Source organism: Phoca vitulina, unplaced genomic scaffold (assembly GCF_004348235.1).
Source record: "Phoca vitulina isolate PV1807 unplaced genomic scaffold, GSC_HSeal_1.0 scaffold9, whole genome shotgun sequence".
Taxonomy (NCBI): Eukaryota; Metazoa; Chordata; class Mammalia; order Carnivora; family Phocidae; genus Phoca; species Phoca vitulina.
In genome coordinates this window covers 33,091,593-33,104,746 of record NW_022589712.1, presented here as the reverse complement: position 1 = coordinate 33,104,746, position 13,154 = coordinate 33,091,593, and the positions used below count along the sequence as shown (strand labels likewise).

The following is a 13,154-nucleotide window of genomic DNA, read 5'->3' as shown; positions in this document are numbered from 1 at the left end:
GGCGACCGCTCCTGAGCGGAGAGTCCCTGTCTCCAGGCCGGCGCGCCGCGCCCGCTGACCGCCGAGGGCAGGAGCGCTCGGGCTCCGTGCGCTCGATGGCGGCGGCCGGCGGCCCCGCGACCCGCGGCGGGCACAGGCGGCAGCACGTCCCCCGCCCCGAGGCCGCCGCCGCACCCCCGGCGCGGGGATAGGGGCGCCCCCCACTCTCCTCCGCCGGTCCTCCGCCCTCGCCGCCCGCCCCCTCGCTTGACTCATCCGCCCGCGGTGGCCGCGCCGCGTCCGCCGCCCGAGCCCCGCCGGGATGGGGAGTGAGCCCGCGGCTGCCCGCGGCTGCCGAGATTCCCGCTGACGCCCCCGAGCCCGCCGCCTTCTTCGTTCGTCTGCCGAGGCGCCTGACGTCCCAACTGCGCCTGCAGTGAGAGTCCGGAGAGGCCACTGGACCCCTGAGGCCCCGCACTCAGGACAGGTGAGGGGGGAGGGAAGGGTGCTGCCGGGGTCGGGGAGGGCGCTTCTTCACCCCCACTCCTCCCTGCTTTAGGCACCAGAGTTAGGGTAAACACTGTCTTCTGAAGTTTGGGAAATAAACCAAGTCCGCCATCAGTTTCGGACTCCCCAGTCCTCGGAGCGCAAGAGAAGCTTTGCGGGGCAGCCTCTGGGAGCCCGGAGCCTTGGAGCGCCTGGCTAGGCTTCTTTGAGCTACACCCTCCTTTGTCTCGGTTCCAAAGAGTCAGCATTTTCTGTGAAGACGTGCACAGCGTCAATTTATAGTAGTGCTTGGCAGGAGCAAAGTGTAGTCAGGGTTTCCTAAAGGCAGTATCTGGTAGTATCTACATGGGCAAAATGGACAGGCGAAGCAATTATTTGCCAAATTCAGCACTACTTTTCTTCCTATATAGTCATATAGTCTGTCCTTCAGAAAAAAAGCTGAAGCTTTGCAAGATTTGCTTCATTAATCATTCTTTTGCTATAATTAATTGTCCACGCAAGCATTTCACACTGTGTAGGTGTAAGCTCTCTGTGTCTATTTACTGCCCTTAGGTTTAGAGGGAGAAGTGTATGTGTGTGATAGATGTAATAAATATAATTCATTATTCAGTACCAGGCATTGGTAATGGCAGAAAGTCAGATGCTTCACATATATGTAATTTACTAATTGGAGTCAATCCCAGTACACCTGAGTCTGGTGTATTTCAGAACTGCATTATGTTGCATTAAAGTGTCTCTTAACCTTGTTTTTTTTCTTCTGAAGACCTTCAGAAGTAGCTGTGGGCAACTGTATGCGTAGAAAACATTTAAGGAATCGTCAACTGTTCTTATTTGTCAGTAAGGATGTTGAACTCTTTTGGTTTTGCAGTCAAACCAAGTTCTGAGCTACACTTTCTGAAGTGCTTTGTGCATAAATATTACCAGCTCCTGTAAAAGCTATTTACTTTGATGGTTTGTCCCGTGTTGCATTATAGAAATACTTATTATCAAATGACCTTCAGTTTGTTATTTGGCTGCTGATACGGGAATATATTACCATTTTGTGAAAAGTTGGCTAAATTTTGAAACTTTTTAAACCCTTGCTTTTCCGCTACTGTTTATCCGGAGAGAAGCATCTGCTTATAGTTTCATGCTTTTCAAACAGCTTAAGTGAAGAATAGGAGTCCCTCTAAACAGAAAATAATGTTTTCATTAAGTGGAAATTATAGTTAAATGTAAATATAGTTAAATATAAATTTAATGTTATGAGACTTTTCTTTACTCTTAAAAATATATACAGAGGTGTTAGGAATGATTTTTGCTAACCAAGTCCTGCTAGAGAGCTCATAATTAATTATGGGATGATTTAGCTGTAATTTGTAACCCTGGTTATAATTAGCTTTGTATCCTAGGCTGGGAAAGCCTTCAGTGAAAGAGGGAGTTCTTGTGTGGGAAGGCTCTGTGTGTGATTTCCAGGTGGTTGGCACAGAAAGGCTTTACCTGTTGCTTCTGAGTCGGGTCCAGGTAAATGCCATGTGGTATCCCAAACGCACCCATAATCAGAAGGGATTCTTCAGGAAGGATCATCGTAAGGAAGGATGGCTGCACTTGTTATTTTAACTTGGAAGAATTTTTAGTGAAGTTTTGGAATGCTCCAACAGCTAGATTACTATAGTCGGACTTGTGTGGTTTCAGAATTTTGACAACAGCTCACTGGGCAGAGGAAGATAACCACTGACACATGGGGGAGCGAATCTGAACTGATTGCTTAACTTCGTTCATCCCCTGAAGATTCTCAGCATAAAGGAAAAGAAATTCATATTTAGCTCAGGAAAATAGATAAGAATAAGGATAAAAGCAGATGTCACCTTTTACATTTCTTAAGCAAAATTAGTTGAAGATAAATAAGTCCTCATAATAATGCCCTTATTAAACAGAATATAGTGTCTAAAGGGAAGGCAGTTTTAAAATAAATTTCATTTACTATTACTCTCCCTAAATAGGAGACATCATGGGAAGTCTTCCTCAAGCAAAATGCATCTGGAAAAACAAAAAAAAGCTTGTGTAGAGACCAAAAAACAAATCGCAGTGAGATGGACCCTTCATTTTATTAAGGGATAGATGATTTGCAGTTTTGGTAAATGTATCTGTTTCAGGACTTAAGATAGGTTTTGTCTGTTCATGTCTGATATGTGCCCAAGCACTCAGAGAACACGGATGAACACATGTTGGGGTGCCCTGCTAGCCGATGGACTGCAAGGTAGCCTCTCCTATGGGAACTTAAAGTTTGGTGGGGAGAAGTCTGGAAAGTGGGCCACAGATCACTGAGCACATGGGATGGTCCTTGAGCATCAGGAGACTGGTGCACACGGGGGAGCTGAGGACTCTGGATGGGGGCTTGGAAAACCTAAGTTGTTGTCCTGACCAAGCCACTGAATGAGTGGCCCTGGATATGTTCCTTGGCCTTAATGGGCTTCTGCGCCCTTCTCCCATCATCCCCTCATTGACAGATTGAGGGCTTTGGACCCATGATCTTTCTGTTCTCTTTTTAAAGTGCTGTATGATGAGTTCTGGTGGAATTGAGAGGGAGAAGTCAGAGTGTAGTGTGGGAAGGGTGCAGTTAATAGAGTTTGGGTCAAGGGAAGATAGGCAGGAGGCCATGCTGGACACAGAGAAAGGGTAATAATGATGCTAATACGAGGTAAAGGAGATCTGACCCATCATTGATTATCTGAGCTTGAAATACACAATAAAATAATAAATACCAACTTTTGCTTAGTACTGGATGGTTTTTGATGAATTTTCACAAATAATGGCAATTGATTTTTCACAACATTCCTAAAAGGTAATGAGAGCAGAAAGGTGACAAAACTGGAACTAATACTATAAAGCACGCATGCACCAGTACGCCCCGTTGCCTTTCTGCAGATTTGTAGAGATAGGAGAAGCTAGAACGTGCTTTGGAAACCCTGTGTTCATGGGACAGAGAGATAAGGTGGGTATCTGATTTTAGTGTAGGTTTAAATTTCTGAGTAAAAATTTAGGTTACATTCTGGAAGATAAGTCTCCAATTATGAGATCAAGACCTCCTGAAATGTCTCGGTTCCTGTTGTTGATGTTTAGTGTGATTATTTCTGTGTGCTTCCTCCCCACCTCACCTCCCTCCCCTTCCGCAGCAGGAATTCTGGGGATTTAACTATTTACAGAGTCATTGATAAGACTCTTCTAAGAGCTTTGAGTGCAGCTGGGAAAAGGAAACTCATATAAAGATGAGGATTTGGGGACCATTTTACTACTAATGGGATATGTTCTAAGAGCAAGTTGCGATTTGGAAACTTTTGTCCCTGGGGGTGAAATTACACAGGAGTCATAGGAACTGAACAAGATGTGAAGATGTGGATCTCTACATTCCCTCCTGCGGTGCCCTCATCTGCCCAAGCATTAAGTGCATCAAGGGTGGACAGGTGACACCCCCCCCCCCACCCTGTGTCCCTGGCCAAGGGAATTGGTCAGGATTCACCTGGTTATATGTGTAAGGAACCTCTATTTAACTATGTTATGAAAAAAAGGACTTACTGGCTCATATGACCGGAAAATCCAAAGATGTACCTTGCTTCAGTCATGGCAAGAACCCAGAGACTCACGTGAGCTTTGTCAGGGCGCTTTCTCTCTCTCTCTCTCTCTCTCTCCCTGTTTCTTAGTTCCTTTTTCTCTGGGTCAGCTTCATTCTGAGGCCCCTTTCTATGTGCTGAGAAAGCTGACTATCAAGTAGTTCCTGGCCTGCATTCTGGGGCTTTTGAGCCATAGAAAAGAGAAGTCTTGTCTCTTCCAAGTTCCATTCGTAGAGATTTCCTTCAAGGGCTCTGACTGGCCCTATATCAGTCCACATCCATCAGAGAGTGCAGTATGATGAGTGCGGTCTTGAACTAGATCGTGTGCCCCACGCTGTGTACAAGGTGCTGGTGGTGGGGTGAGGAGGTAGAGGCTGGTAGGGACACCATGATGGACAGTTGTGTCAAGATCACAGAGAGGTGTGTGTCTCTGAAGCTACGTTTGCTGCCATGCCAATCAAAAACAACATGTCTGTTATCAAGGAGACTTGTCCCCTCCTTTTCTGGGACAGACCCCCTAAACAGTGATGTGGAGTTTGCCCATGGAGGCAGCTCAGGTGCCCAAGACCACTGCAAATTCCAAAAGTGGGACCCTCCTCCCAGCCAAGGCAAAGCCGAGTGATGAAGTAACGCCCTTCGTGTCTAGACTTTGCTGAAAGAGGTGTGGTTGCCAGCATATTTCTGACTGAGGAGCCCACCATTTATCTATATCCACATAAATATACCTGTGCTTTATTTCCAGCCTAGCGATTTCATTATCAGAAGCCCTGGTCATCTAGGAATGCCTGGGTGGCTCACTGGGCTCAGATCATGATCCCAGGATCCTGGGATTGAGTCCCACGTCGGGCTCCCTGCTCAGCGGGGAGCCTGCTTCTCCCTCTGTCCCACCGCCCCCCCCACTCGTGTTCTCTCTCCCTCTCAAATAAATAAATAAAATCTTAAAAAAAAAAAAAAAAGAAGCCCTGGTCATCTAAAGATCATTAAATTGGAGACCCCCTACCTTAGGCACTACCGATCTAGTGAACGTTTGAACAGGAAAGTGAAGTGATGAACACAGCACTATTGTTCATGGAGGTCCCGAGTTTGTGGGGGATGGGCAAAGGGGAGGCAGCAGACATAGATTAGAGTTACCACTTAGGACATAAGTCCTAAGATTATAGGTACCAAAGTAGAATATTGGCACGTGTAAGTGACATCATGAGTCTGGTAAGGGTGTATGTCAGGATAAAGGAGCATCTGCGTTGCCATGGGAGAGAGGAAATGGATCAGGAGGGACCACATAGGAAGATCAGCAGGGCCAGTAGGTGACACGGCTGTGTGCTGTGGGTAAGTACATAGCAGCTGACTGTGTAGAAAGGAGGCCAGTGGTCACTGTGAGTCCAAGGGTACAACCTTTATGCATGTAGCACTGACATTTATTGGGGACCTACCTCGTGTGCCAGGTCCTGTGTTACATGCTTTAAATTCACCATATTATTTAAATCTCATAAAAGCCCTCTGTGGTGAGAACACTGGAAGTTAGGGAGGTAATAACTTGCTCAAGGTTATGTGGTCATGAAACGGCAGCACTGGGATTCAAACCCTGGCCATCCAAAACAAATACCCCTTCTTTAATACACCGTGCAATACTACCTCTCAAGGCCACGGTCAGAATCCCGTAGATGAGGTGAAACTGAAGGTCGGGCCTTCTAATAGGCAACCAAAGTGACGGAAGTTCCAGAGGGGACGGAATAGAGGTTATCGGGGCAAAGGTGCAGAGCACCCATGCTCTGGGGCCAAACGGACAGGATTGCCAAAGCCAGAGGGGGACAGACCTAGATTCTTGGTTTGGGGTTTGGGGTGTAGCAAGGGAAGTGGACGGGAGTGGTATCAGGAAGTTGAACAGGTAGGCAGATCATTACAACAACTGGGGCTTGATTGTTGATCTGAGAACAGGAGCCCTGCCATCTGCTCTGCTTTAAATACCCTTCCTGGTGTAAGGCAGGAAGAACATATACCGGGCAGCTCCTCAGCGGGAAACGGGATTGTATTAGTTGTCAGGCACCGCTAGGAAAAAAAGAGCTAACATTTGTAGAGCATCTGCCGTGTGCCTTAGATACATAATCTCCACCAAATCTTTATTACAGTCCTGGGAGGGTAAATATTATGGCTGGCTTTCTTTTTCTTTTACTTTCTTTCTTTTTTTTTTTTTCTTTTGAGCCAGGAGCTAGAGGCTTAGAAAGGTTAATAAATGATCTGCCTGAGCTCCTGGAGCCAGATTGGAGATGAAGGTGCTGTCATGGAAACCCAGTTCTGTGTGAATCTAGACGTGATTCTGGATCTTCAGGGAGTCATCCCGGCCCTGGCAGGCAAGATCAATGTCAAGTCTGGGGAATAGAAATGGGGAAGTCAGCAGGGCATATGGTTGTGCAGGGAGACTGGGAGCTAACTTATAGTCCTAAGCATGTGAGAGGGGAGCAGGTCATCTGGAGGGGATTGTCCAGCAGGATTATATCCGGCTTTGGCAGAGAACCTAATAATCCAGTAGGTTTTTCCCCTCTGTGCAGGATCTCTGTCATTATGCAGGACAGATACGTTAGCAAGTCAGATGTTTGGAAGGTTTAATTCTAGTCACTGATTTCTGTTGAAGAGAAGGGACCTCTGCCAGCTGCTGTGGCCTGAATGTCCCTTTATATGGACAGGTACTTTGCCCTGAAATATGATAAATAGATACATAGAGGGAGAGGGAGAGGGAGGGCGTCAGGAAGGGAGAGCACTAGCAGATACTGATGTAGTCGGTATGGGGAACACACTCCAGTGATAAAGGTCTATACTTGGAGATACTCTGGATGAAACTGCTTACTAATTGAATAGGAGTGACATCATGTCATTCCCTAACAAATGCAAGATCAAACTTTTATCTGGTCAGGCGTGTGACTGTGGATTTCATTATGTGCCCTGGGCTGTGTGTATGTGTGTGTGTGTGTGTGTGTACACGATAAGTGGAAATGGAATGTGAAGGTATATAAAAATATACATTTTAGGCATATTTGTGGGAACTCAGAGCCTATTTGGGGAGGTAAATATTAACCATGCATGAAACTTTAAAGCAACACAATAAAACAATATGATTTTAGAGTTAGAAGGATTTTTCAGAGTGCAATCAAGATCACAGTGCCTGCTAGCTAGTATTATGAAATACAAACTTAATAGTAGCAGTTGAACTAAATGTTATGGAGACTAAAAAGAATGGAACCATCTAAAACCTAGAAGGCCAATCCAGGGAGGCTTCCAGGAGGAAGTGAGTTCTGATGACTATGTATGAGCAGAGAGATGAGAGGAAGAGCATTGCAGGTAGGATTAAGAATTTATTAATGCTCTCCGGCCAGAGAGCACCGGGAATTACCCATGGTGGAACAGGTTGGGGTTGCTGCTTGTTTCAGCACGGGTGAATGTACACCATAGGGAAACATGGAGTGTCTCAGTAAGAGGGTGTTAGAAACTAGTTATTATAAGATTTTAAGATTTGAGCTTGTGTTATACGATTTGGGGAAGGTTTAAAGAAGCAGGGCTTTGCTCTGTATTGAAGCAGGAATAATCCTGTGATTTTCTATCTTAATAAGTCTTATCTGAAGGAGACAAGACTAGAGAGGCTAACACTGTAATTGACAAAGAAGCAGCAGTTCCGTATGAACCCGATTGGGGAGGATATTGCTCATTGTAGGGCTTGGACAATGTCTGCGTTTCTGTTTGTGTTCAGGTGTGATTATAGAGTGGTCTTATTTCTGTCCTGAGCCATCATGGCCACAGAGTGGCCTTGTCTGGTGTTGACGTTCGTGAAGTCGTTTCCATCTGACAGGAGGCACTCAGGGCCTGGTTGTGAGTGCCAGGCCCGCTCCTGGATATCAGGGATGGCTCTGCTCCTTCCTAACCTGGAAGTGATATCTCAACGTGTTTCTGATTCCAGACACCAACTAAGATTTCCATCGCATGAGGGTCCTATTCGTGAATGTTTCTCTTGGGGGTTATTGAGGTGACTTTCTTCCTAGATCAGAAAAATTTATTTAACAATATTTATTAAATGCCACTGTTTACTAGGTACTCAGCTAGATTCTGCGGATGTCGGGATGACAAGGATCTCAAGAATTTCATAAGCTAAAGGGAGAGCGAGAGGTAAACCAATGATTGCAGTACACTGACATCAGGCTGGTAGAGATATTAGAATAGGTAAAGCATATTAGAGGCTCCTTGGATAAAAGGAATAAGGACAAGGAGCCAGCTTTTTGGCAAATAGGGAGCCAATCACAGAGGTGCTGATAGGTAGACAGCTGCTGAGGAATATTTTCCTTACTGAGAATCAGCATCTTGGGGCTGACGTGCAGGGCGAATCCAGGGAATCTCAGTATTCTTTCTGTGTTGATTTAGGCGTAGGAGAGGCACAAATTTGGGCTCACTTGGCAAACCACGTATCAGATCAGCTCCGTGAACATCCCTGTGTGAATATCTGTAATACAGGAGAGTTACTTAGCATTTCTGAAGAGATGTTCTTCTCATCGTAAAAGCAATACATGCTCCCAATTAAAACTTTGGAAAATAACATTAAGTATAACAAATCAGGGAGAGAATTTGCCTATAATCCCCTGACCCCAAAGCACCCATCAGATTTTGACATTTTCTTCCTTGTTTTTAATGATTTTTTTCCCCATAGTTAATAACATGTTACAACCTTCTGTTTGCTTAACCTTATGTCCTAAATATTTTCCGACTCCTAGGCAAGCTTTATTAATGTCTGTATAATATTTGATTGTGTGGATGCACCACAATTTATTAACTGGTGGTTTCCAGATATCTGTCATTATAAGTGGCATTTTGATGAAATCTTTTTTCAAATTTCAGATTATTTCTCTAAGCAAGATCCGTGGAAGAGGCTAATTCCTGGGTCAAAGGGTATGGATGTCTTAAGACTCTTGATACTTAATGCAAAACTGATTTTCAGAATAGGTGAATTTGTGATTGACAGTGCATGGAAATACCCCTTCATCATGCCTATACTAGGGTTTTATGTATTTATTTTTAAATAAGAAAAGCTACCATTTCAAGATGAGTAACAGTTTTTGTTAACCACGTACTTTGTTTCCTTGTTATAAAAAAACTCTCTTTTAGAATATAGACTGTTGAAACATTGTGATAAACCATTCAAGTTTTAAATATGTATTTACACACATTCCTGATTATGCATCTAGATAGAGGCACAAGACAGAGAGCAGATTAGCTTGTGAGTAATTTTTTTAAATCATAAAATGCGTATCTTGTCATGGTGCTCTTCAGACCAAGTTGTGGAGAACCTTCTGAGCCAGAGCTCCACTTTGCAGAACAAACCCTGGCCTCCTCTGCATCCGTAGCTCGGTGGGGTATTGTAACTCTTGTGCTCATGGTCCTTACACTGTTCAGAGGGGCTGTAAGCCAAGTGACGGCAAGCCTATGCCTGTTTTGTCTCTGGCTGTGTTCTCAGCAGGGGACCCTGGACCAGGTTGAGCCAGGAGGCAGGATATGAGGTCCCAGATAGAATGCGAAAATGCTTGAGGTTTTCCCCCTCTGCTCTCTTAAACCACCGGTTCCCCTCAAGTAAGCCGAAGACCCTGAATTTTGAGCCTTCTGATTTTGCTCTCTTTTCCAGAAAAAAAGCAGTCACATCATAGTATCTAGCTTTCATAGTGAGGAACTTTGACTCATTCCATAAGAAGGCGGAACTTGCATTTTAGTTAAACCTCCGTGGGTTTTTTTCTTGTCCAAAAACATTGCCTGCAACTACAAAGGAACTATTAAACTCCCATAGCAGTCCATTTGACATGAGTTTTGAGTGCCATTTTCAATCTTTTCACAACTGCTATTTTTCTACAAAAATAATACACAACTAAAATAAAAATACTTTTGGTTTTCTTCTAAAAGTTGAGGGAGAATTATAACTCCATTTTCTTTTATGGATCTCCATCAGTAACTTTGAACAGAATTATTTTCATTCATTTATTCACCAAATCATGATTTAGTGAGCTTCATTCAGAAGTTGCTGCTAAATTATACTTATGACCTATCTGGTCAAATGTGAGGCGCATCCCATACAGTGATGATGTAGAAGACCATGTTGGAAAGCAGGACCCATATATTTATGATTCGCTTACTGATAACATGCATAGGAGAGTCAACTCAAGCTCTGTAGGAAGTTCATTAATTAATAATTGATTCAATACATATGTGTTGGCAGCTGGGGATAGGGTAGGGCTCAAAACCAAGGTTGTGAGGGCACATTCTAGATGGGGGGAGACAAACAAGGTGGGTTCAGACATGGAAAGGGCTTGAGGAAGTAAAGGAATCTGATGTAACAGAGTGCCTGGGCTTTTGGAGATCAGATGGTCAGGACAGACTTCTCTGTGTTTGAGGCATCTGGGCTTAGACCAGCAAGATAATAAAGTGGAAGACTTCATTTTTAGTGTGCTTGGAAGCTATGAGAAGGTTTTTCTTTTGGAGCATGATGTTTGAGGCCATTTATTAAAAGTAGGGATGGGAGCAAAAGCGCCATTCACGTTAGAAACTCAAGATGTGCCATACATCATTACGTGGCTGAAGACATTCCATATATAGTATATCCACCTTCAAAGAGTTTCATATAAATAAAACATTAAATACTAATATAAATATAGTCTTCTCAGTAGAGTATAAACAGCTCAGTCAGTCCACTGCACATTTTTCTTGTTATGTGAAGCTTATATTTTCTAGCTATGCCCAGTATAGTGACTTTTATATTGTATCCATTCAGTAAATGTTTGCTGAATTAATTATATTTGATCCTCTATGATGTCAGGGGAAGAAAGTCTCCGTAAGATATAAAACACAGACTTTTTAGGGACTGGAGGAGATTATCCTAAGTGAAATAAGTCAAGCAGAGAAAGTCAATTATCATATGGTTTCACTTATTTGTAGAACATAAGGAATAGCATGGAGGACATTAGGAGAAGGAAGGGAAAAATGGGGGGGGGAATTGGAGGGAGAGATGAACCATGAGAGACTATGGACTCTGAGAAACAAACAGGGTTTTAGAGGGGAGGGGGAAGGGGGGATTGGTTAGCCCAGTGATGGGTATTAAGGAGGGCACGTACTGCGTGGAGCACTGGGTGTTATATGAAAACAATGGATCGTGGATCACCACATCAAAAACCAATGATGTATTGTATGGTGACTAACATAACATAATAAAATTAAAAAAAAAAAAAACACAGACTTTTTAGTAAGGGACTAAATCATTTCTCTGAAAATATTTAAAGTGTTAACATTATTCTGAATGTTAATAATATATATTTTTAAGGATTTATTTATTTGGGGGGGAGGGACAGAGGGAGAAGGAGAGAGAATCTCAAGCCAACTCAGGGCTCGATCCCGTGACCCTGAGATCATGACCTGAGCCAAAATCAAGAGTCAGATGCTTAACTGACTGAGCCAGGATATTAATAATATTTAAAAATGATATTCAAAGTGTTAAAAAATGAAATATTGAAAATAAAAATATAATTCACAGATATAATTACCTTCTTTACATACTCCCCCCCCACCCACCTGTGCCATATGGGCAGAAATCTCTGGGAAGTCCACATGGTGGTCTTATCACACCTTACTGGACACATGTGGAAATCCCTTATTTATTTTGTGAGTCTTCCAATCCTTGAACTAATCTCTATCCAAAACTAACTCTATCCAACACCTGCATAATTGAACAGAAGACAATAATAGCATGTAATTAGTGATGTTTGTTAGTGAATATTTAGCTTGGTGTCTTTGGGGAGATCTCGTTCAAAATATACTTATTGAGTCATCTGGTGTTTATCAAGAGCATGCTCAGTGCCGGCCACTGTGGTCAGTGCTGGGAGCACAGCGGCTTCTCCTGGAGGAACTCACAGTCTAGAGGGCTGTAGTAAGGCTCAGTACTTTAAGCGAGGATAACAGCTTTGAAAGATGATACAGGGGTCTCCCTGAGTCTAAGCTTGGGGAAAGGGGGTGGTAGTGAGTGAAACTGTGGACTAATTCACAGAAGCCTTAAATTCAGAATTTGGTTAAGTGATTTTTAAAAGACAAGTTATAAAAAGAAGACAAAGATGAAAAGATGGCACACTCCATCCATCTCCAGGTAACAAGGCCACCTGCATCCTGATTCTCATTCCTACTGATATTCCCTGGGGAGTTTCTGTTCTCCCGCCCCAACTGTCAGAAGCTCATTGCTCATTTGGCAGGACACCTGCTGACTGGCAGGCCCCTGTGACTCAACCCCACCTGCCAGCCCATGAACCGAGCCCTCTCTGCTTCAGCTGCCTTCGTGGTGGCAGTGGGGGGCAGGGTAGGGAGGGTGGGTGTGCAAATGGGGGGGAGTGTCTCTTGGCTCTCCTGTCTTGGGGTCCAGCAACCTGAGCTCTTCCTTCTAACCCTCGTCAGCACCACTCCTCCCTGACCTTCTCAGACTCCTGTAGCTTTAGATTGGAAGATCCTCAGCCCTGCTGCCTTCTTGATTTCTAGTGGAGCGTCACTCATTCATTCTTTGTTCATTCATTTGATACATATTTTCTGAGCGCCTACCATGTACTGTTTTAGTCCCTGGATATCTAACAGGAAACAGAGCTCCCCTCCTAATGATTCCTACGTTCCAGTTGGAGGAGACAGATGATAACCTATAGTCTATTGTGACAGGTAATAAGAACAATAAAGCAGGACCCACGGACAGAGAGCAGTTGGGAGGGGGAGTAGTGTAGCATAGTTAGGAGAAAGGCCTCTGGCATTTGAGCAGGGGCCTGAATGAAGGGAGGGAAGGAATCCTTAGACTGCCTGCGGGCGGAGAGTGCCTGGCCAGGGGACAGGAGGCTCAAGGGTGATGGAGAGGCGGCCTCTGAGAAGTGGGAGTTGGCTTGGAGTATTTGCACAGCAGAGAGGCCAGTGTGAGTGGAACAAAGCAGGAGGCTCCTGCAGGGTCTTGGGGCCACGAAGGAACTTTGGACTTTCATCTGAGTAACATGGGAAGCATCTGCCCATCCAAACCTGCGGGGCGGCTTTGCTGGGCCC

At 44.3% G+C, this 13,154-nt stretch overlaps 1 protein-coding gene across 1 annotated transcript in view; it reads left to right on the top strand.

The window, feature by feature from the left end:
- The first annotated feature begins 296 nt into the window (after positions 1 to 296).
- Positions 297 to 13,154, top strand: part of TMEM200A (transmembrane protein 200A) — a 70,165-nt gene continuing 57,307 nt past the window's right edge. The window contains exon 1 of the mRNA XM_032407881.1: positions 297 to 466. The gene's annotated coding sequence lies outside the window, so the exon portion shown is untranslated. The remainder of the gene's footprint in view (positions 467 to 13,154) is intronic.